The sequence below is a fragment of the Triticum urartu genome, chromosome 5, assembly GCF_003073215.2.
Source record: "Triticum urartu cultivar G1812 chromosome 5, Tu2.1, whole genome shotgun sequence".
Classification (NCBI taxonomy): domain Eukaryota; kingdom Viridiplantae; phylum Streptophyta; class Magnoliopsida; order Poales; family Poaceae; genus Triticum; species Triticum urartu.
In genome coordinates, this window is record NC_053026.1 from 608,691,140 (window position 1) to 608,714,930 (window position 23,791).

The following is a 23,791-nucleotide window of genomic DNA, read 5'->3' on the forward strand; positions in this document are numbered from 1 at the left end:
TGGTGCTTGTCTGGTTGATGCTCTATGACCTACTCATGCATCGGTCCCTACCTGAGCTCTGTAGTTGTGGATGCATGCTATTCTAGGGTTTGCAGGATGTTGTTCATGTTTGGTTGCTATCATAGGAGCTCCTGTGATGATTTGGTTTACATGTGGATGTCGTATAGCTATGCTCCTGGATTTGCTAAATTGACCAGTGGTGTTAGTGCTAGGGCGATGATGATTAACATTGGCTGAAATAAGTGTGCCTTTGAGCAATCGAGGCATCGGTGGGTATCAAGTTGGATCCTCCCTCTTGTCTCTAGAATCCTTTTTGATCATGTGATACTTGCTGTTCTGCCCTTGGATGGTCATTCTTGTTGAGTGATAACCAGGGTAGCTACTGAAGGAAATATGCCCTAGAGGCAATAATAAAGTTATTATTTATTTCCTTATATCATGATAAATGTTTATTATTCATGCTAGAATTGTATTAACCGGAAACATAATACATGTGTGAATACATAGACAAACAGAGTGTCACTAGTATGCCTCTACTAGACTAGCTCGTTAAACAAAGATGGTTATGTTTCCTAACCATGGACAAAGAGTTGTTATTTGATTAACGAGATCACATCATTAGGTGAATGATCTGATTGACATGACCCATTCCATTAGCTTAGCACCCGATCGTTTAGTATGTTGCTATTGCTTTCTTCATGACTTATACACGTTCCTATGACTATGAGATTATGCAACTCCCGTTTACCGGAGGAACACTTTGTGTGCTACCAAACGTCACAACGTAACTGGGTGATTATAAAGGTGCTCTACAGGTGTCTCCAAAGGTACATGTTGGGTTGGCGTATTTCGAGATTAGGATTTGTCACTCCGATTGTCGGAGAGGTATCTCTGGGCCCTCTCGGTAATGCACATCACATAAGCCTTGCAAGCAATGCAACTAATGAGTTAGTTGTGAGATGATGTATTACGAAACGAGTAAAGAGACTTGCCGGTAACGAGATTGAACTAGGTATTGAGATACCGACGATCGAATCTCGGGCAAGTAACATACCGATGACAAAGGGAACAACGTATGTTGTTATGCGGTCTGACCGATAAAAGATCTTCGTAGAATATGTAGGAGCCAATATGAGCATCCAGGTTCCGCTATTGGTTATTGACCAGAGACATGTCTCGGTCATGTCTACATTGTTCTTGAACCCGTAGGGTCCGCACGCTTAAGGTTTCGATGACAGTTATATTATGAGTTTATGCATTTTGATGTACCGAAGTTGTTGGGGAACGTTGCAGAAAAAACAAAAAATTTCCTACGGTTTCACCAAGATCCATCTAGGAGTTCATCTAGCAACGAGTGATTGGATTGCATCTACATACCTTTGTAGATCACGCGCGGAAGCGTTCAAAGAACGGGGATGAGGAAGTCGTACTCGACGTGATCCAAATCACCGGAGATCCTAGCGCCGAACGGACGGCACCTCCGCGTTCAACACACGTACGGTCAGCGTAACGTCTCCTCCTTCTTGATCCAGCAAGGGGAAAGGAGAGGTTGAGGAAGATGGCTCCAGCAGCAGCACGACGGCGTGGTGGTGATGGAGCTGCAGTACTCCGGCAGGGCTTCGCCAAGCTCTATGGAGGAGGAGGAGGTGTTGGGGAGGGAGAGGGAGGCACCAAAGGCAAAGGTAAGAGGTCCTCCATCCCCCCCACTATATATAGGGGGGCCTAGGGGGGGCGCCGGCCCTAGGAGATGCAATCTCCTAGGGGGGCGGCGGCCAAGGGGTGGGGGGCTTGCCCCCCAAGCAAGGGGGCGCCCCCCTTTAGGGTTTCCCCCACCCTAGGCGCATGGGCCCTAGGGGAAGTGGCGCCCCAGCCCACTTTGGGCTGGATCCCTTCCCACTTCAGCCCATGGGGCCCTCCGGGATAGGTGGCCCCACCCGGTGGACCCCCGGGACCCTTCCGGTGGTCCCGGTACAATACAGGTGACCCCGAAACTTGTCCCGACGGCCGAAATAGCACTTCCTATATATAATTCTTTACCTTCGGACCATTCCGGAACTCCTCGTGACGTCCGGGATCTCATCCGGGACTCCGAACAACATTCGGGTTACTGCATATACATATCCCTACAACCCTAGCGTCACCAAACCTTAAGTGTGTAGACCCTACGGGTTCGGGAGACATGTAGACATGACCGAGATCGCTCTCCGGTCAATAACCAACAGCGGGATCTGGATACCCATGTTGGCTCCCACATGCTCCTCGATGATCTCATCAGATGAACCACGATGTCGAGGATTCAAGCAACCCCGTATACAATTCCCTTCGTCAATCGGTATGCTACTTGCCCGAGATTCGATCGTCGGTATCCCAATACCTTGTTCAATCTCGTTACCGGCAAGTCACTTTACTCGTACCGTAATGCATGATCCCGTGACCAGACACTTGGTCTCTTTGAGCTCATAATGATGATGCATTACCGAGTGGGCCCAGTGATACCTCTCCGTCATACGGAGTGACAAATCCCAGTCTTGATCCGTGTCAACCCAACAGACACTTTCGGAGATACCCGTAGTATGCCTTTATAGTCACCCAGTTACGTTGTGACGTTTGGTACACCCAAAGCGCTCCTACGGTATCCGGGAGTTACACGATCTCATGGTCTAAGGAAAAGATACTTGACATTGGAAAACTCTAGCAAACGAACTATACGATCTTGTGCTATGTTTAGGATTGGGTCTTGTCCATCACATCATTCTCCTAATGATGTGATCTCGTTATCAATGACATCCAATGTCCATAGTCAGGAAACCATGACTATCTGTTGATCAACGAGCTAGTCAACTAGAGGCTTACTAGGGACATGTTGGTGTCTAAGTATTCACACATGTATTACGATTTCCGGATAACACAATTATAGCATAATAAAGACAATTATCATGAACAAGGAAATATAATAATAATGCTTTTATTATTGCCTCTAGGGCATATTTCCAACAGAAGTTTGTTCGGAGTCCCGGATGTGATCACGGACATGACGAAGAGTCTCGAAATGGTCGGGACATAAAGATTGATATATTGGAAGCCTATATTTGGATATTGGAAGTGTTCCGGGTGAAATCGGGATTTTACCGGAGTACCGGGAGGTTACCGGAACCCCCCGGGAGGTATATGGGCCTTAGTGGAAGAGAGGAGAGGTGGCCAGGGCTGGGCCGTGCGCCCCTCCCCCCTAGTCCGAATAGGACAAGGAGAGGGGGCCGGTGCCCCCTTCCTTCTCTCTCTCCTTTTCCCCCCTCCCGAATCCTATTCCAACTAGGAAAGGGGGGGAATCCTACTCCCGGAGGGAGTAGGACTCCTCCTGGCGCGCCCTCTCCTGGCCGGCCGCACCCCCCTTGATCCTTTATATACGGAGGCAGAGGGCACCCCTAAAGACAGAAGTTGATCCACGTGATCATATTCTTAGCCGTGTGTGGTGCCCCCTTCCACCATAGTCCTCGATAATATTGTAGCGATGCTTAGGCGAAGCCCTGCGACGGTAGTACATCAAGATCGTCACCACGCCGTCGTGCTGACGGAACTCTTCCCCGACACTTTGCTGGATCGGAGTCCGGGGATCGTCATCGAGCTGAACGTGTGCTAGAACTCGGAGGTGCCGTGGTTTCGGTGCTTGATCGGTCGGGCCGTGAAGACGTATGACTACATCAACCACATTGTGCTAACGCTTCCATTGTCGATCTACAAGGGTACGTAGATCACACTCTCCCCTCTCGTTGCTATGCATCACCATGATCTTGCGTGTGCGTAGGAAAATTTTGAAATTACTACGTTACCCAACAGCTACCCTGTATAAGATTGATCTGGTGATAAGAGATGACGGGGTAGGCTATATGATCGAGGAAAGGCGGATCTGAGCCCACTATGCAATGAACCCTGAACCCTCTTTATTTGTATTTAAAGGTGTTGCTTATTTATCGAGAATCCATCCAGAAAGAAGAGAAGGATGTTCCTACAAGCCTCCTCAGCGATTTGGATTCCTGGCCGTTGGATCTGGCTGCTTGATGCGATCTGGGCCGTCAGATCAACCCCTGGAACGACCTCGCTCGTTGGATCAGATCCTGGTACTATAGGAATGAATAATTTCACCTCGACCGTGCCACCGCATGTAAATAGCCTGCCCCGCCGGGGGCATTTTCGTCATTTCACGCTTGCGCGTATAAATTGCGTCCCCGCTCTCGTGGAGATGACCTAGCCGCCTCTCTCCTCGGTTACAACCACCCTTGGTGAGCTCCGTCTTCCTCTTGCTCCTCTGCTTCGGCTACTGTATGGGACAAGGTCGTGGCTATGTTCATGTGGTGCTCGTATGGTTGTTGCTCTATGCCCTACTCATGCATCGGTTCGTACTTGAGCTCTGTAGTAGTGGATCCATGCTATTCTAGGGTTTGCAGGCTGCTGTTCATGTTCAGTTGCTATCATAGGAGCTCGTGCAATGCTCTGGGTTACATGTGGGTGCCCTCGTCCTGTAGCTATGCTCCTGGATTTGCTAAATTGATCAATGGTGTTCGTGCTAGGGTAATGATGATTAACCGTGGCTGAAATAAGTATGCTTTTGAGCAATCGAGGCACCTGTGGGTATCAAGTTGGATCCTCCCTCTTGTCTCTAGAATCCTTCTTGATCCTGTGATACCTATTGATCTGTCCTTGGATGGTCATTCTTGTTGAGTGATAACCAGGGTAGCTCCATTGTATAAACAGATTGATCTGGTGATAAGAGATGACGGGGATAGGTTATATGATCGAGGAAAGGCGAATATGAGCCCACTATGCAATGAACCCTTAACCCCTTTTATTTGTATTTAAAGGTGTTGCTTATTTGTGCTCGAGTGTTTATAGCTGTCTTATGTAAAGATTTCTTCTCTCTCATATCTTTATTGCATAAAAGTTGTTCTTGATCTTTTATTGTTTGTTGTTGGACCTTGATTTCATCTGGTTAAGAGTAAGTTGCACATTGTTATGCTAGAAGACTCGCTCCCAGCAAGTTGTCGGTTGAATGGCTTGTTTTAATTTGTTGATAAACCAGCAGAAACCACAGTGTCCTGTTTCTAATAACATCGTCTTTAGGTTGGTTAATGTTTGTATTGGAGCTGAGTATTTTTTTATTTGCTGTTTATATCCAATATTGCTCCGTTTCATTTAGGACATGCCTGATGAACACATCTATCTATATGCCCCTGATGAACCATGTATTTAATATTTAATACTATAAGGCATGCATAGGAAGCAAATGATCAAAGGCTGGGAAAGAAGTGTCATGTCTAATTGCTCTTTATTGCTTGTGTAAACCAAAAGAAAAACCGCCACAGACAACTATTTTGCATATATTCATCTGGGGCGAGCAGGGAGCACAATTAGTATCACTGTAAACACAAAACTAAATGAGAAGCAAAGTGGAATGTTTTATAGTGTAAGACATAGGATTGCACATTTCCAGTTGCAACTTGCAATTGAATTGTAAACTAAGTATTGTAATAACACTCTTTTATTGGCCCTCACTACCCTTGACCAATCTATCCAAATCATTATGTCATTTGTGCCTCCCACCATTGTCAAGAACCATGTTAACAAAAGGAAACTCCGAGCAGGAACCGTTCTTCAGGTGGCTTTCCTTTCGCTCATCGTTCCTATATTTTATTTCGCTTGTTTTTTACCATCTTCCTTCTCTGTCTGTTTCATGGTTGGGACGGTGGTGTGGCGTTGGGGCTGTCTTGCGGGTCGACCGGAGAGGGAGCACACCGAGTGGGCTTCTGAGATGGCTGAGGTGATTATTTGCTCCCTTGTTTGTCTTTCTCTTTGTGATGTGTATGTGCTCATCAAGGGCTTTGTTGTTTTTTAGGGATCTGTCTAGGGTTTCCTGGTTAATCCATTCTGATTTTGGTCTGCTCATGCTCTTGGCTTCTGGACCGTGGTGCTCGAGGTGGTCTGGCTGTCGTCGCCGCCCCTGCTCGATGCCGCGCTACCCGTTTTCCCCGCCGTCGACGAGCTTCTCGGGCACTTCAATGATTCTTACAAGGAGGTCATATGCAAGAGAGTAAGAGGTGTGTTCTTCTTCTTCTTCATCATCATCATCACCATCATGGAGAGAAACATAAGAAAACCATTAGTCTCATCATCTTATGGAGCTGAGTGTCGTCCCATAACTATTGTTGCATGATTTATCATATTATAAATGTTAATCAGGCCATTAAATTTGCATTGCATTGTTCCCCTAAACGAATTGCATTTTTGCTGTTATTGCTTATTGTTGTTGGCAGGACAAATATGTGTAGTTTATAACACTGTTGCAGGATAAATGCAAATTTGATTCGCTTTTTTCTTGCACCGGCAACATCATCTCTGCATGTGCTGTTTAGGTTGTGTTAGTAATGACTAATGAGAAAGTGTGGCAAATAATCGCTGAACAGAGTCGGATGATTCATTCATGTGCCAGTGTCTCGCTATATGCCAATAGTTAGTCATGATTCATTTTCACTTCTGCATACGCTATTTTTTAGAAAGTGATCGCAATACTGTAGTTTTTACAAATTGCAAGGACGAAAAAAATCTTCAGTTCTATTTTAAAAGTAAAACCAGATGATCAGCGCCGTCAGCCACGTAGACTGATTTTGTAGGTTGATACTAGAGGCTAATTATATGTGAATTGCTGATGAGTAGAAAGCAAATGTATAGAGGGCATACCAACTACTGTAAGGTCGAGAATTCATATACATCATTTATGCATGGGTTTGTTGTATTTCTAATTTCCAAATGTTTACTATGTGTGTAGTTTCATAGTATTTCTTGATAATTCAGACACAGTAATTATGCATGTGTGTGCCATGTATCTTATTTCCAAATGCTTACTGTTTTTGTCGTTGCATAGTGTTTCTTTATACACAATTGTATGGTGATCGTGATGCATACTTCTTTGGAATATAGAACCATGTTACACTGCTATTCTTACTTTTTATATTGGTGTAGTTTTGATGAATTGCAGAGGCTGCTAAAAGACAGAGGCATACATTGTTTTTTTTTGATTCACTCAATCAGGTTAAAACACAGAACAATGTAAGTTTATGTTGCTTCCTGTATGGGTTAAATGTTTTTTACATGATTTTTCTCCGGTATACACACCTCATCTTTAATAACAGGTCATGTGACAATCTAGGAGTAGGAGTATTTGTTTGATATGTATTCATCATGCAACTTTGTCCAAACTGATAATCAGGTGGTAACTTTGTAAATAATAATTAGAGGCTTAGAACTTTCAGTAAATCCATAGTATTTACAGACTGGAATCACATTACTAGAAGTAGGTTTACATTCAAGCGAGAATCATGTTTTTGCAGATTTCCTCAACTCTTTATTCAACAATTATGGTGATTTTGTTTCTGGATGCGGTCCTTTTCTTTTAACTTCTAATGTCAATGACAAAATTCTACACTCACCGTTTCTATAGTGAGGCACACTGGTTATATTTACAGCTGCATGTGGATCGACCGCAGCCTCACTATTTTTGCCTACAAGTATATCATGGTTTTGGACAGACTTCATACATTGTTGGTGCTAAATTTGTTTTTGGTGATTAATGCTACATTTACATTGATCCTTGCAACCCCGACTTGGTGGCATGTGTTTATTGTAAAAGTAGTGTGTCCGTGCATATCTATTTTGAAGCCCTTCACTTGCTAACACGAGTGACATCTAAGAATCAGAGTCCACTAATGAACAATTAATTATAATTGCACTGTATATCCTTTCTCCTGGGGGTTATTTGTTAGTCTTCTCTGACATTTAACTGGAAAATGCGTATTTTCATCATTTCACTGATAGTATAATACTGAACTTAAACATGTATTCTTGGATGATAAGTGTGAGTTGTGGACTTCCTGCCCTTTATCACAAATCGACAGTACGTACTTCAAAATTTAGTTGACATAAGATTAATCATATTCCTATTTTGAGCAGGAAAGAGTACCTTATTGAACCAACTCTTTGGGACTAATTTCAGGGAGATGGATACCTTCAGGGGAAGGTATACTCAATTTTCTTTACATATATTTCTTTCATTTTTTCACTTCTCTTATCATGAAACTATGCTTTCAAATGTAGTACACCCTTAGATTTGATAGTATATTTCTATCGCTAGGAGAGGTATGTTTACTTGCAGTTTGATTCCCTTGTTCTTTTGACCTTTCAAGTAGCAAAGTGCAACATTAGAGAGATACTGGAAGGTTATGTACTTGGTAAGTAGAATAGTTACTGGTACGGTTTGGCAACAATCACTAATCTGTCAATTAGACCTAGAAGATAAGAAATAAAGACACCATGCATTTTCTCTTCTTTCTTTCATTCTGTGAGCATTCAGTGCTCCAACCAGAAAAACTTGGACCTTAAAGCATCTAATGTACATCTATTCATCATAACTGGCCAGAGTTATATAACTGTAAACCTCTTGTGTTCTATTACAAATGAAGCAATTGAGGAAAATTGCTATATCTGTGACATCTTATGTATAGATTCTTGCCTACTTGGTTGAAATTTGTAGTTGCTGGTACCGATGCCATTTAGCTTTCCCCCAAATTCTTGATTGATTGATCTTGAACTGTGGGAGCTGCTCACAAGCTTAACAAATGCCAAGGCCTTTAGTTTAATACAGAACCAGATGCTGTCGTGAATGCAGAGCAGCTGGTGACTCCACTATATAAAGATCTCTGAAGAAATGAATGCTTTACAACAATCTCTATAGAATGGAAGCAAGTCATGTCTCTCGCTGGAAGGGGAAGGAGGAGAGCTCGACCGGAGCTCAGCAGATGAGGGGCGCCTTGATCCATCCGTTGGTGAAGGCGATCGCCTTCAAGATTAGAAGGGATACCATCGCTCACTGTACATACGTTTTAGAGGGAAATCACAAGTGCATTTTCTATCATAACCATTATGTGGTCATCATAATGGAATAGCACTCATGGAGGCAGTTGAACCAAGAGCCTCCATTGTCGTTGTGGTAGCTTTTGCTCTCTTATGTTCCTACTCGTATAACTGAACTTAATGTGAGCTAATTTGTTTTTGTAATCTCATGATTGCATTGAACTTGATGTTGCGCTACTTCTGGGGTGGATTAATTTTTACAATCTCATGATTTTGTTGAACTCGATGATGTTACTCTTCTGGAATGTTTATTCTTTCCCATGAACCAGAAAATCAGTTGTTGACGTTTTACATGTGCTAAACTTGCTTCCTACTGATGCATCATGCGGTTTGATCTTCCATCGCTTGGCATATCGGTTGGACCGGCACCCTCGCGCCAAGGCGCGTTGCCGATCTAGTTTTTATGGCCACGAGTCTTGCTAGCGTGTGTAAGAGCAACATCAATGGGGTGACCAATTTCGCTCACGGGCGTCCGTTTGGATTCGCGTGAACGCAAAGTCGGCCTAACGCGCCGACCCAGACGGACGCGCGTCCGTTTGGCGTCCGCCTGCTGACCCATTCCTGATCTGTTTTTGAGCGGGATTTGCGTCGGCGCGGACACGAGACGGAGATGCGCGCGTGCCTACTCCTTCCTCCAGGCCTGCTGGTCGGTGGCAGCCTCCATCATTTCTCTTCATTTCCCCCCAAAAAAGCCTCCCGCCCGCGCGCGCTCCGGCCCCACCCCTGCCATGGACGACGATCTCAAAGCCGCCGCCGGCCTCGCCTCCCTCGTCTCGTCCGGCATGACGACCGCCCCCTCTGCCAAAGGCAAGCCTCGCGCCCCCCGCAAGACCGCCGTCGCGCCCAAGCCGAAGAAGGCGCTGACGTCCGAACAACGGGCAAGGGAGTCGGCCAAGAGGAAGGGCCGGAGGCACGCGGCAGACGCGAGGGATGAAGCCATCGCGAGGGCCGTCGTCGTCGCCGCTGCACAGCATGAGGTCACCAACGCTCGCGTCGCGGCGGCAACGAGGGAGGTGATCTATATGCTAGGGTTAAACTCTAGCCAGCACGGCCTCGTCAACGCCGCCGTGACCGCGGCCAGCACCGGCTCATCCACGTTCCCTCGGATGGTGCTGCCCGGCTCGCCCCGTGCGTCGGCTTGTGCCCCGATGCCCGGCTTCCACGTCTACCCGCAGGCCTCCCGCCTCTCCGGGGAGTGCTCGCCTGAGGTGAGCGTGGTGGCGCCTTCCACGCTGCGCCCATCGACCTCAACACCACACCGATAGACGGTGGCTCATCATCCGGAGGCACGAGGAAACGCGCGCGCCAGATGCCAGCCGCCATGCTGCGGGGCGCATGCAACCTGTTCGACGAAATCCCGGCCGCCGGCGACGAGGACTACATGCAGCACATGATCTTTGAGGGTGGTGCGCCGGCCGCTGGCTACGATCCCAATGAGACACGAAGCCAGGATGGCTGCGGGGCGTTCACGCCATCCGCTGGCTACGATCAAGATCAGGCGGCTTTCTTGCGTGATCAGGTCGGCATCGACCTGGACGGCTTCCCACTCGACCATGAGTTTCCAGAGGACTACGAGTAAGAGAAAGTGGACGAGTGCGACATCGAAGGGGAGCCTTTGTTCGAGGACGAGCTCGCCAACCAAGCCGCCGGGGTGAAGGCGAAGCGCAAGAGCAAGTGGACCAAGGCATACACGGCGGCCGAGGACAAGCTTCTTTGCGAGTGTTGGAGAGACATTGGGCAAGACCCCAAGACGGGCACCAAACAAAAGCATTCAACTTTTTGGATTCGTGTCCACCGCGAGTTCCATGAGCGCAAGAAGTTCCCGCCGTACCAAATAGTAAGCACGCGCGGGTGGGTGTTCATTTCGAAGCGATGGAGGGTCATCCAACAAGAGTGCAACAAGTTTTGTGCCACTCTTGAGAGCGTCAAGGCCCGCCCCGTGAGCGGCATTAGTATGCAAGACATGGTATGCTAGCAAGCCGCCCTCTTTTGTGTCATCAAGTTTATGCTTGCGTGTTCATTTGCATACCATTTGCCAATATGCTTGCATGAAAACATTTGTAGCATTTCAAGCTTTGGAGGCATTCAAGGTCCAACACAATGGCAAGTGCTTCAATCTCTCCCATTGCTTTAGGGTGATCAAAGATGAGGAGAAGTTCAAGGCGCAATATGCCGCCCTCATGTCGCGTGGTGGGAAGCAAGCCGTGGAGGAGGTTGGGGACGGCGAGAAGGCACATCCCCGGGGGAAGACCAACTCCAAGAAGGAGGACAAGCGGGATGCGGCGTCCAACGCCTTGATCGCAAGCGTGGAGGGCATGATGAGCAAGAAGGACTCAAGGAAGGAGGAGCGCCGGCATTACAAAGAATAGCAAATGAACGCCTTCATAGAGATCCAAAGGAGGAGGCTTGCGATGAATGCAGAGAAGCAAACCAAGATGCTTGAGATGGAGGCGGAGAAGCAAGCCAAGATACTTGAGATCGAGGCTGCCAATGCTAAGACCAAGACGAAAGAAAGTGGCTCTCGCGAGCATGATGACTGGGGTGGAGATAATGAAGGTGAATCTCAACACCGTGTCGCCAAGAAGGATTTTTTTCGAAACTATGATGATTTTTATAGCAAATTCAAAAACTATACACCCTAATGCATAAAAATCGAAACTATGACCCCGTTGGCCTCCTGTTGGCCGAAGAGGGACTTTTCGGCCTACCGTTGGCCGAAGTGGGCTCTTCAGCCTCCCGTTGACCGAAGAGTGCCCAGCTGACTATCTTCGGCTTCCCGTTGGCCGAAGAGCACTCTTTGGCTTCCCGTTGGCCGAAAAGTGTCAGGGGCACAAAACGTAATTAAGATGGCCTCAAATGAAAAAATTATCAACATGAAAAATCTTCGTCTCATCGAAACGGTCGATTTTGATATAAAAATTGTCTTAATCCAAGGTCGTATGCAACCTGTAGAGCCAAAACAAGGTCAGGGGCAAAAACAGTAGAGTTACTTCCGACAGACCGAATGGATGTCAGAAAATTTATCACGGGACACCCGGTGCACTCGGTGAGACTGTGTGGAATACAGAAGAGTACACAAGTTTGGTCACGTTGACTCGGTGAGACCGAACCAAACCACTCGGAGGCTCTGAAAAATTGCCAAAGATTTTTGGATAGAATTTTTAGTCCTTTTATTGTACGGGAAGTCCAGCCGCCTCATAAATCGATGTGGGCATTGTTCGTCTGCACCGGGAAGACACATACCGGCATTGAAGAAATGTCTCTATTGCGATGGCAGAAATTGAGACCAAAACTTTCGACGATGGCGTCATCCACCATGCAAAGTAGAGGCAATGGTCACCCTCAGGCCCGTCACCGTGTACCCTCGACGTCGGGGGTGATGCACACAAAAACGTCACCGTGTACCCTCGATGCCGGGGATGATGTACCATAGTTCACATCGAAGGAGACCCGGCCGGAAGCGCGGTACGCAAGCAGTCTTCCCGCAGCAGACGAACAATTTTTCGGATCAAGAATCCTAACTTTAACTCAGACAAAAATCGTTGGCAATTTTTTGAATCCATTCGAAGCCTCCGAGTGGTTTGGTTCGGTCTCACCGAGTCAACGTGACCAAACTTGTGTATTCTTCTGTATTCCACACGGTCTCACCGAGTGCACCGGATGTCCCGTGACAAATTTTCTGATATCCATTCGGTCTATCGGAAGTAACTCTGCAACTTCTACCCTTGACCTTGTTTTTGGCTCTACAGGTTGCATATGACCTCGGATTAAAACAATTTTTATATCAAAATCAACCGTTTCGACGAGATGAAGATTTTTCATGTTGATAATTTTTTTACTTGAGGTCATCTTAATTACGTTTTGTGCCCCTGACACTTTTCGGCCAACGGGAAGCCGAAGATACTATCTTTGGCCCAGCTGGGCACTCTTTGGCCAACGGGAGGCTGAAGAGCTCACTTTAGCCAACGGTAGGCCGAAAAGTCCCTCTTCAGCCAACATAAAGCCGACAGGGTTATAGTTTCGATTTTTAGGCATTAGGGTGTATAGTTTTCGAATTTTTTCATGTAAGTATGTGTTTTCTGGAAAGCAGCTTTTTTCTTTCTTCGAGAAACTTCTTGAAAGCAGCTAGGACTGGGAGCGGTATTCCCAGAAAACCAGCGAGCGAGATGCTAGCGAAGGAGGAGGAAAAAGACGGTGATATCTGTACCAGTTGTACCACTCCTAAAAACAAATCTGCAGCATTTTTTTTTGAGGATAAAAAAAAATCTGTAGCAGTGTAGGCCAACTTGTTTGGTCGGAGCTGCAAGGCCATATTCTCACGTTGGCAGCCCATTCGTGGAACTGCTGACTGCAAGGCCCGACCGCTCCGGCTAAACGGCCTAAAAAAGTTGAGGCAACCCCCTTCGCCGCTGTACTTCTTCGCTCGCCGCCGCGCAACCGGAACATGGCCGGCGCGACGGGCACCCCCCACTCTACCGCCAGGCCCAGCGCTCCGGCTACGTCGCCTAGATCCGCCATCAAGGTGCGACTCGCTCCCTCCATCCCCCACCCACCCACGCCACGCGCGCGCGCTCCGTCTTCACTGAATGCCATACGTGACCGGCTTCGCTCCGCGGTCGCAGCCGATCCGGATACAGAGACAGCACGAGCTCATCGCAGTGAACTGTGATTCTTGGCCGGGATGGTCGTCTGATTTGGTGCTCGATCGGTTCTGCAGAACATACTTTGAAGGTCCCCTGGGCGCGCTACAACTCACGGGTCTGTAAGTACTGTACATGCCAATGTTCGCTGCAGGTTCGAGCCAGAGCAAGCTTTCATCTATTTATTATTAATACTGGAATTAGGTCATACAGTCAAACACATGTCTGAATTCAAATACATTCATAAGATGACAACAGAAACATTCTCTCATGATAACTTACATGCCAAAGAACAGAATTACATAGGAAAAAAAAGGCTTAATACTGATCCCAGATTCATGCTATGTAAGAACAGAAGTTCCAGCGAGCGATGATCTCAGCCAGCCTCTACGGATTTATTTCTTGCCAGTGAAGCCCAACTCAGTGCCACTTGCAAATAAACCCAATCATACACTCTGCCAGAGAACAAGAACCAACGAATTCTCCAATTCCTCTTAAACAAGAAGCCACAGAACACAATCCAGAGACCTGCTACAAACCCCGTGCCAATACCGAGGTATAATGACAACGCGTCGCTCATGCCCTCATGCTCGTCTTCAGGAGCCGGTGTAGTGGTTTCAGTTTGTGAACAGTTCCTTGAGACAGGTGGACCACATAGACCTGGGTTACCAATGTAGATGGATGGCTGGTCGTCCAGAGTTCTTAACTGATTTCCAAATGGTATGGTTCCTGTCAAATTGTTGTATGACAGGTTCAAGTGTGCCAGTGATGTTAGATCCGCTAAAGTTATAGGGATTTCACGAGAGAGCTCATTATGTGAGAGATCCAAAGATTCCACTGCCCGTAGCTCACCAATCGTTTGAGGGATTGCGCTGCTGAGATGATTCCAAGACAAGTTCAAGTTTTTCAATGCGACGAGTATGCCGATTTCATGAGGAATCTGCCCTGTTAAATTATTGCAAGAAAAGTCAATGTTTACCATGTACACGATTCCTGTTGTGTATTCTAGTTGCTGGCCTTTTGTGACCACCCATAGACTATCGGTATAAGCATGAGGGTTCTTGTAGATGGAGACGACCACAAAAAAGTTGACAGTTTTGAAAAGTGCGCCTTGCTTATTGGGACTATGAGCCATAGCTATGAGATTCCCAAGTGATAGTGGTATCTTCCCTGAGATATTGTTGTTTGCAATGTCTAAATATTGAAGCCCCTTCATCTTGGTGAGTTCATCAGGGATGCCACCAGTGAGCATGTTTGACCGCAGCCTCAGAAATGCTAAGGATGGTATCTTTGACCAAATCCGTGTTGGTAAACTCCCAGTAAATTTATTGGATGCGAGATCAAGGAATTTTAGCTCTTTACACCTCTGAAGAAAGGTTGGGAATTCTCCTGGAAGATTGTTGTTGTTCAAGTTAAGCATAGTAATACTTGAAAATTTGGGTCCACGAGGGCAATTGGGCATCGTCCCATTTAGTAGGTTGTCTGATAGGTCTACAAACTTTAATTCCTGCAACTCAAACAGGGAGCATGGAATGGTCCCAGAAAAGGAATTTTTGAAAAGCATGAGTATTTGTAGCTTTGGAGTGCCAATATGTAATGGTAGTGTGCCCGACAGACTGTTCCCAGACAGGTCCAAGTAGACTAGGTTCTTTGGTAGTGTTGGAATTGGTCCAACAAGCTGATTAGAACTAATATCCAACACAATTTCTTTGAATAAATTGTACAAAACCACCACTTTGAAGGTAAGGTTTGCGAAAACTACTACAATACATTTTTTTTCTTCAGAAAACACCATGTCTTCCGTAATCTTTATGCAGAAAGCACTGATCGGCGGATCGGGGTCAGTTAAGCTTGTTTATGACAGGTGGGGCCATTTTTTTTACGTACGTGGCACCGTCGGCCGTCCCGACAGCCGTTAGACGGCGTTTGACGGCGCCGTATGCCTCGGTTTGATGGACCGGTCAAAAGACCGGTCGGTGCTGCCCCCACTCCCCACTCCCCACTCTGTCTCGCTGCTCTCTCGCTCACTCCTCCTCTGTCTTGCTCCTCTGCTTTGGTCGCCGCACCCGCCGCCGCGTCGCAATGGTGTCCTGGAGCGATGGGTCCGATAGCAGCGAGCACACCGTGGAGTACGTCAGCTCAGGTTCTGACTACGGCAGAATTATGGTAAGTTCAGATTTTTAGGGTTAGGGTTTGTGATTTGGGGGTGAGGGAGTCCTGGATTAGGGGGTGTCCGGATGGCCGGACTATACCTTCAGCCGGACTCCTGGACTATGAAGATACAAGATTGAAGACTTCGTCCCGTGTCCGGAAGGGACTTTCCTTGGCGTGGAAGGCAAGCTTGGCGATACGGATATGTAGATCTCCTACCATTGTAACCGACTTTGTGTAACCCTAACCCTCTCCGGTGTCTATATAAACCGGAGGGTTTTAGTCCGTAGGACAACATACAGAACAACAATCATACCATAGGCTAGCTTCTAGGGTTTAGCCTCTCCGATCTCGTGGTAGATCTACTCTTGTACTACCCATATCATCAATATTAATCAAGCAGGACGTAGGGTTTTACCTCCATCAAGAGAGCCCGAGCCTGGGTAAAACTTCGTGTCCCTTGCCTCCTGTTACCATCCGGCCTAGACGCACAGTTCGGGACCCCCTACCCGAGATCCGCCGGTTTTGACACCGACATTGGTGCTTTCATTGAGAGTTCCTCTGTGTCGTCGCCGTTAGGCTTGATGGCTCCTACGATCATCAATAGCGATGCAGTCCAGGGTGAGACCTTCCTCCCCGGACAGATCTTCGTCTTCGGTGGCTTCACACTGCGTGCCAATTCACTTGGCCATCTGGAGCAGATCGAAAGCTATGCCCCTGACCGTCAGGTCAGATTTGGAAGTTTAAACTACACGGCCGACATCCGCGGGGACTTGATCTTCGACGGATTCGAGCCACTGCCGAGCGCGCCGCACTGTCACGACGAGCATGATCTAGCTCTGCCGCCGAACAGTGCCCTGGAGGCCGCACCTGCATCGGCTTCAACCCTTAATTCGGAGCCAACTGCGCCGATCGAGGATGGGTGGTTGGACGCCGCCTCGGGGGCTGCGATCCCAACGGCGATCGAGCCGAACACCAGCCCCGCACTCCGCAAGACTCGTGACTCCAAGGAGCCGGACTCCTCTCCGGACTCCGAACCCTCCGCGCCCCTGCCGATCGAATCCGATTGGGCGCCGATCATGGAGTTTACTGCCGCGGACATCTTTCAGCACTCGCCTTTCGGCGGTATTCCGAAGACACTAAAGTCTCTCTCTTTATCAGGAGAGCCCTGGCCAGACTACGGTCAGCAAGGTTGGGATACAGACGATGAAGAAATTTAAAGTCCACCCACCACCCACTTTGTAGCCACTGTCAACGATTTAACCGACATGCTCGACTTCGACTCCGAAGACATCGACGGTATGGACGCCGATGAAGAAGACGATGAAGAACCAGCGCCTATTGGGCCCTGGAAAGCCACCTCGTCATATGACGTATACATGGTGGACGCACCAAAAGATGACGACGAGGAGCGGAAGGACGCACCGAAGGCTTGTTCCCTCGAGAAGCAGTCAAAGCGGCGACGCAAGCGCCGCCCCAAATCCCGCCTCGACAGAAATAACGATCACACAGATCCAGCGCTGGAGCAGGGCGAACCGCTGCCGGACAACGGCAATCCGGATAATCAAACCGAACAAACAAATTCTATCAAGGATAATGGTCCGGACGACATAACGCCGGACAGGCACCCGGAGCAGCAGAATGCCCGTAAAAGGCTTGTTGCCACCGCGAGGAGTCTTAAAAAGCAGAAGCAAAGACTCAAGGTTGCGCAAGACACACTCCAAATCAGATGGAGTAAAATACTCAACACAACAGCGAGGTACAGCGACAATCGCCCCTCCAAGAGCTACCCAAAGCGGAAGCTGCTACCTGAATTCGATGAGGAGGCCTCAGACCCCCCACAACCAAATATCAAAGTAGCCACCTGGCCGGATAGACGGCTCCTCTACCAACACAGAGCGGCATACAACGCCACTCACAATACAACACACGACCCATGCGAGGGCTCGCACCCAAAGGACGGCGCAACAAGATCAATCTATGGACCACGCAAGCGCGCCCCAGCATACAATGCAACACAACAAACATCCGAACAACGCGGTACACCCAGCTACAGGGGTGCCGCACACCCCCTATGTTTCACCGATGAGGTGCTGGACCATGAATTTCCAGAGGGATTCAAACCCATAAACATAGAGATATACGACGGAACAACAGACCCTGGGGTTTGGATTGAGGACTACATCCTTCATATCCATATGGCTCGAGGAGATGATCTCCACGCCATCAAGTACTTACCCCTCAAGCTCAAAGGGCCATCTCGTCACTGGCTTAAAGGCCTCCCCGAAAGCTCCATTGGAAGTTGGGAAGAGCTCGAAGACGCCTTTCGGGCAAACTTTCAAGGGACTTATGTCCGACCTCCGGATGCGAACGATTTGAGTCATATAACTCAACAGCCCGGAGAGTCAGCCCGAAAGCTTTGGAACATGTTTCTTACTAGAAAGAACCAGATTGTCGACTGTCCGGACGCCGAAGCCTTGGCAGCTTTTAAGCATAGCGTCCGTGACGAATGGCTCGCCAGACACCTCGGCCAAAATAAGCCGAGAACGAAGGCGACATTAACAAGCCTCATGACCCGCTTTTGCACGGGTGAGGACAGCTGGCTAGCCAGATGCAGCACCAGCGACCCGAGTACATCTGAAGTTAGAGATGAAAACGGGAAATCACGACGCAACAGCAATAACAAACGCAAGAATAAAGAAGACAGCACGAAGGGCACGATAGTAAATGCCGGATTCAAAAGCTCTCAGCCAGGTCAAAAGCTGCCCTATAAAGGCACCAGGGATGAACTGTCCAGCCTCAACAAAATTCTGGACCAAGTATGTCAGATCCATAGTACCCCTGGTAAACCTGCTAATCATACCCACAGAGAATGTTGGGTCTTCAAGCAGTCCGGCAAGCTCAACGCCGTACACAAGGGGGAGGATACACCAAGTGAAGACGAGGACGAGCCTCCCAAGCAAGACACTGGGGAACAAAAAAAATTTCCATCAGAAGTCAAAACAGTAAACATGTTACACGTGATTAAGGGAAAAAACAACGCGGCACTCCCAGGAAAATATACCCAAGTGCTTGTCACCGTGAAGTCCTGCCACTGGTCGTCTCAACCGATCACTTTCGACCATCACGATTACTCAGCAAGTATCCGACGCGTAGGATGGGCTGCCCTGGTATTAGACCCAGTAATTGGCGGATATCACTTCACACGAGTCTTGATGGATGGTGGCAGCAATCTAAACCTAATATATCAGTATACAATCCACGGGATGGGGTTAGACCCAACAAAAATTCGCCATAGCAATACTACCTTTAAAGGAGTAACGCCAGGTCCAGGGGCTCGTTGTACGGGCTCCCTCCTACTACAAGTTATATTCGGCTCCCCCGATAACTTCCTTCGCGAGCATTTAACCTTCCACATCACGCACTTCTCGGACGCGAAGCTTTCGCTCGCTTTAATGCAATACCACACTACGCCTCCCTCACACTCAAGATGCCCGGTCCACGTGGCATCATTTCAGTAAACGGAAATATCAAGCGATCTCTGCGCGTCGAAGGGAGTGCGGCTGCCTTGGCAGCCACACACTAAAGGCGCCTGGACCAGCGAAAGCATCCAAATAGGTCGTCAAGACCTCAGACACAACTAATCAAGTCCGTCGCCGCTATTTATACTGAATAAATGGTCACACCCCTATTTTTCAATACAAGGGGCTCAACGCGCGCAGACAAGTGACACTTTCTTCTCATCTTGAATTATACGTGGTTTCTTTAAAAACTATCTTTTTGCACGACAATTTTTTCACCTAAATTCCTCTCTTTTACAGACGATCATCGTGCTACACCCGTCCAGGATACGGCACAACGGAGACACAGACGCAGACGTGCAACAGGGACCCGCTCCAAGGATTCTTTTTAGATTAAGACCCTGCGTAAACCTTTTTTACTGTCTCCTGTTGATACATATCCACCGTTGAGAAGGATGCTGACGTCTTGGCATGTGGCCACGCCAGAACAATGCACGTACCTGGACACAAGGGGCTTCTTACAAAGGCCATTATTTAGGCCCGGTTTATACCACAAAGACCGAATACCTTAGGGAGTGTTCGGCGTCGCGAGTTTGGCCCTATATGCATCAGCTCCGAATCATTGTCTTTGGTCAAATGTTGGGTTTGCCCGGCTCCTGTGTTTTGGTGCCTTACATTCCGCTTTACCGGCTAAGGTAGCACCAGGAGAACTACTGCGATTGTGCCCTGGTTCATCCGAACGAGCACCTCAGTAGAGAAAGTCGAAAACTGACTGTCATGATATAGCGTGAGACTGGTCAACCACTCGATGACCTGTTGAAATGTTAGAATTCCTCTGCCTTAACGAAGGGCCGTTTTCCGGCCAGGCATGTACGCACCCCGGGATCGGGAGAGTGCGGAGCCACCAGGGGCTATCTAGTAGCCCCACTGTCAAACTCCTATGGCTAAGTGAAAGTGCTAAAGCATTATAGTCCGGTTGCCTCGCTCGCTCCGCTATCACCTCCTTAATAGGACCAAGACATTGGGTTAAGTGTGAACGCGTGTTTTTTGCGAGCACCTTTGCATTATATGCATGGGGGTTGAAGCCGACGGCTGCAATCTTTCAGGTTATACACATGTATACATAAACGGCCGCCCAGGAGGCATCATATTACTTTCAGGCAAAAGTATAAAAATAGCCTTATAAAAATTTATAAAAGCATTTCGCTTACAATGAGATTACATTTCACTCAAACATAATATTTTTTGAGCACTGGGTCTCTATCAAACGAGCACCCTCAAGAACTTCTTCAAAGTAGTGCTCAGCAGCCATTCGACCTATGGCCGAATCCCGTGCTGCAATAGTGGTAGCATCCATCTCCGCCCAGTATGCTTTAACACGGGCAAAGGCCATCCGTGAGCCCTCTATGCACGCCGACCTCTTCATCGCATTAATGCGCGGCACCACGTCAAGGAACTGCTGCACCAAGCTGAAATAGCTGTTCGGTTTTGGCCTTTCCGGCCATAGCTGATCCACAACAGACCTCATGGCGAGTCCGGACAACCTATTCAGTTTGGCCCATTTGGCTAATTGGTCAGTCAATGAAAGCGGACGCTCGGGAGAATGGAATTGTGTCCAAAACAGCTGGTCCACTTCACGGTCCGTCTGACCCTGGAAGTACTTGGCCGCATCGGCAGGGCTCGCCGCCAAATCCATATACACATCCTCCGAACTCCACAGCCGATCCAGAGAGGCATACCGTGGATCTCCGAACTTCCTCCGCAACATAAAGGATTTCCCAGCTACAATATCCCCGGCTTCCCGCAGCTCCTCCTTCTTCGCCCTCATAGCAGAGCGGATGTCTTTTCCTGTCGCAGCAGCCTTCTCAAGGTCCGATGCCTTCGCTAGGTTTTCCTTTTCAAGAACCCGGCAACGGTCGGCGGCGGCTTTTAATTCTGTGGCCATCTTGGCCATCTTATCCCGGCTCTCGCCATGCACGACCTTCTCGGCTTTCAACTCTTCGGCCGCCTTCAAAACAGCCGCATTACCAAACCTCGCTTGTTCCTTGGCTCGGGCAAGTTCTGCCCGCAAGGCTTCAACAGTGGCAGCTCCATCTGCAGTCACAACATATTAAAGATACTGGCATCATACTGCTCTTACTATGTGGCGTTTACCAGATAATGACACTTACCCTGTGCCTCATCAAGTTTTTGTTAACAAGCTCGATGTCGGCGTCTGCCGCATCCAACTGCCGTTTTAAATGGGCAAACTCGCTAGTCCGGCCAGCCACCGGAGCTTCCATCACCTGCACATAGATGCAGTATGGTTATTACCTGGGAATATGATCCTCTATTCGTCGTCGTTTCCGAAGACAACCAGAGTCTCAGGGGCTACTATCTACACAGGGCACACCTAGCATGTGCAGGACTATCATACATTACTTTACGTACCTCAAAGCCTGCCAGTAGACTCATAAAAGCTTCATGCAATCCGCTTTCGGCGGACGAGATTCTCTCCATCACCGTATTCATCAGCACACGGTGTTCATCCGAGATGGCCACTCGCCCCACCAACTCCCTCAGAACATCCGATCGCACACCAGACGGTGCCGGACTCTTTTGTCCGCTCTCTTCGGGAGCCGGACACTGGGAGCTTCGGGGGTCAATAGGATTATCTTCTGGCCTCACCGGACTCGGAGAGGCCCTCCGCGACGACACTTCGGGGTCGCCCTCTTCCGGAGCAGAGGAGTCCGGAGGAGGCGTTTCACTCTCCATCATCTCTGGAAGAAGATCCCCCGAAGACGAGCTCATTTGAGAGGGGCTAAGGCCCGAACTGCAAAGATATATGCGGTGGTTATTTTTTCAGAAGAAAAAGATGGCATACCTGTACTATTAAAGTATCTAGGGTCACTTACGACTCGCTGGAGAATTGATCCCCCCGCGGACTCTGTGCGGCAAAAGCACCCCCAACGTAGGACCCTCTGTGGGAGACTTCTTCTCCCGTTTGGAAGCTTCGGCTTCCGAATCCCCGGGCGCAGTCCTTTTTCTCCTCCGGTCGTCTTCCTTTATGGAGACGCTCGCTCCCTCAGTTAGAATGGGCAGCGTTGGGGCCCGCGTCCGCCCGTATTATCCTCCCCAGTATCTTCCTTCAAGAGCTCCGGGCAAGGTGCGACCTGGAGCATCTTTTCCAATACCGGATTGTCCAAACCCTCAGGGAGGGAGGCCGAACACCGAATCAACTTCACCTTTGTTAGCCAATCTTGGTCAAAAAGCGAACTCTCAGAAATAACTTCGTAACAAATGAGAGATAGTATGTTCGGCCAGAAGATTCCTTACCTGTTCGGCGGCGCGGCTACTGCTCAGGCCCACGTCCTCGGTGATTTTCGGACACTCTACCTGAGGTCCGAACAATGACTTGTACATCTCCTCGTGCGTCAGGCCGAGGAAATTTTGAATGACACGCGGTCCCTCGGGATTGAACTCCCACAAGCGAAGGGGTCGGCGTTTGCAAGGCTGGACTTGACGAACCAGCATAACTTGTATTACCGCAACCAAACTAAAATCTCCATTGAAGAGATCTCGAATGCGGCTTTGCAGTATAGGCACGTCCTTGGCTGGACCCCAGCTCAGACCTCTGCTGATCCATGACATCAGTTGTGGTGGAGGGCCCGAGCGGAAAACAGGGGTGGCCGCCCACTTGGCACTTCTAGGAGCCGTGATGTAGAACCACTCCTGTTGCCACAATTCAGACACCTCTGGAATGGAACCTTTGGGCCATGGAGCTCCCGTCATCTTGCATATTGAGGCACCTCCACACGCTGCATGTTGCCCCTTGATCATCTTCGGCTTTACTTCAAAGGTCTTGATCCACAGGCCAAAGTGAGGGGTAACCCGGAGGAAGGCCTCACACACGACAATAAATGTCGTGATATGAAGAAAGGAGTCCGGAGCTAGATCATGGAAATCTAGCCCGTAATAAAACATCAAACCCCTGACGAAAGGATCCAGAGCAAGGCCTAGACCTCGGAGGAAGTGGGAGACGAACACGACGTTCTCGTTGGGTTCGGGGGAGGGGACGGCCTGCCCTCGGGCAGGCAGCCGATGCAAAACCTCGGCGGTCAGATATCTGGCCTCCCTCAACTTTTTGATGTCTTCTTCTGTGACGGAGGAAGGCATCCATCGGCCTTGAAGGCTAAATCCGGACATGATTGAAGGTTCGGAGCACCTGATCTGAACTTTGGGTGTTTGAGCTTGAGGTGGGGGAAGGATTCGATTGAGCACGGGAGGGAAAAAATAAAAGCCTTGTCCCTTTATAAAGAGGGTGAATATCAAGCGTCCTCTCCGTGGCCGTTTGGACTTGCCTATAGTCTAGGAGTCCTAGAAGCGGTTGGGTTACCCACGCCCGTATTGATGAGAATCCCGGAATAAGGGGACACGATCTCTGCTTTAACAAGATGTGCCAAGGAAACCGCCTCGCATGACGCGCTGAGGTGGGATAATAAAACGATTCGAATAAAGGCTTGGCCGTGGTGTGTCACACTA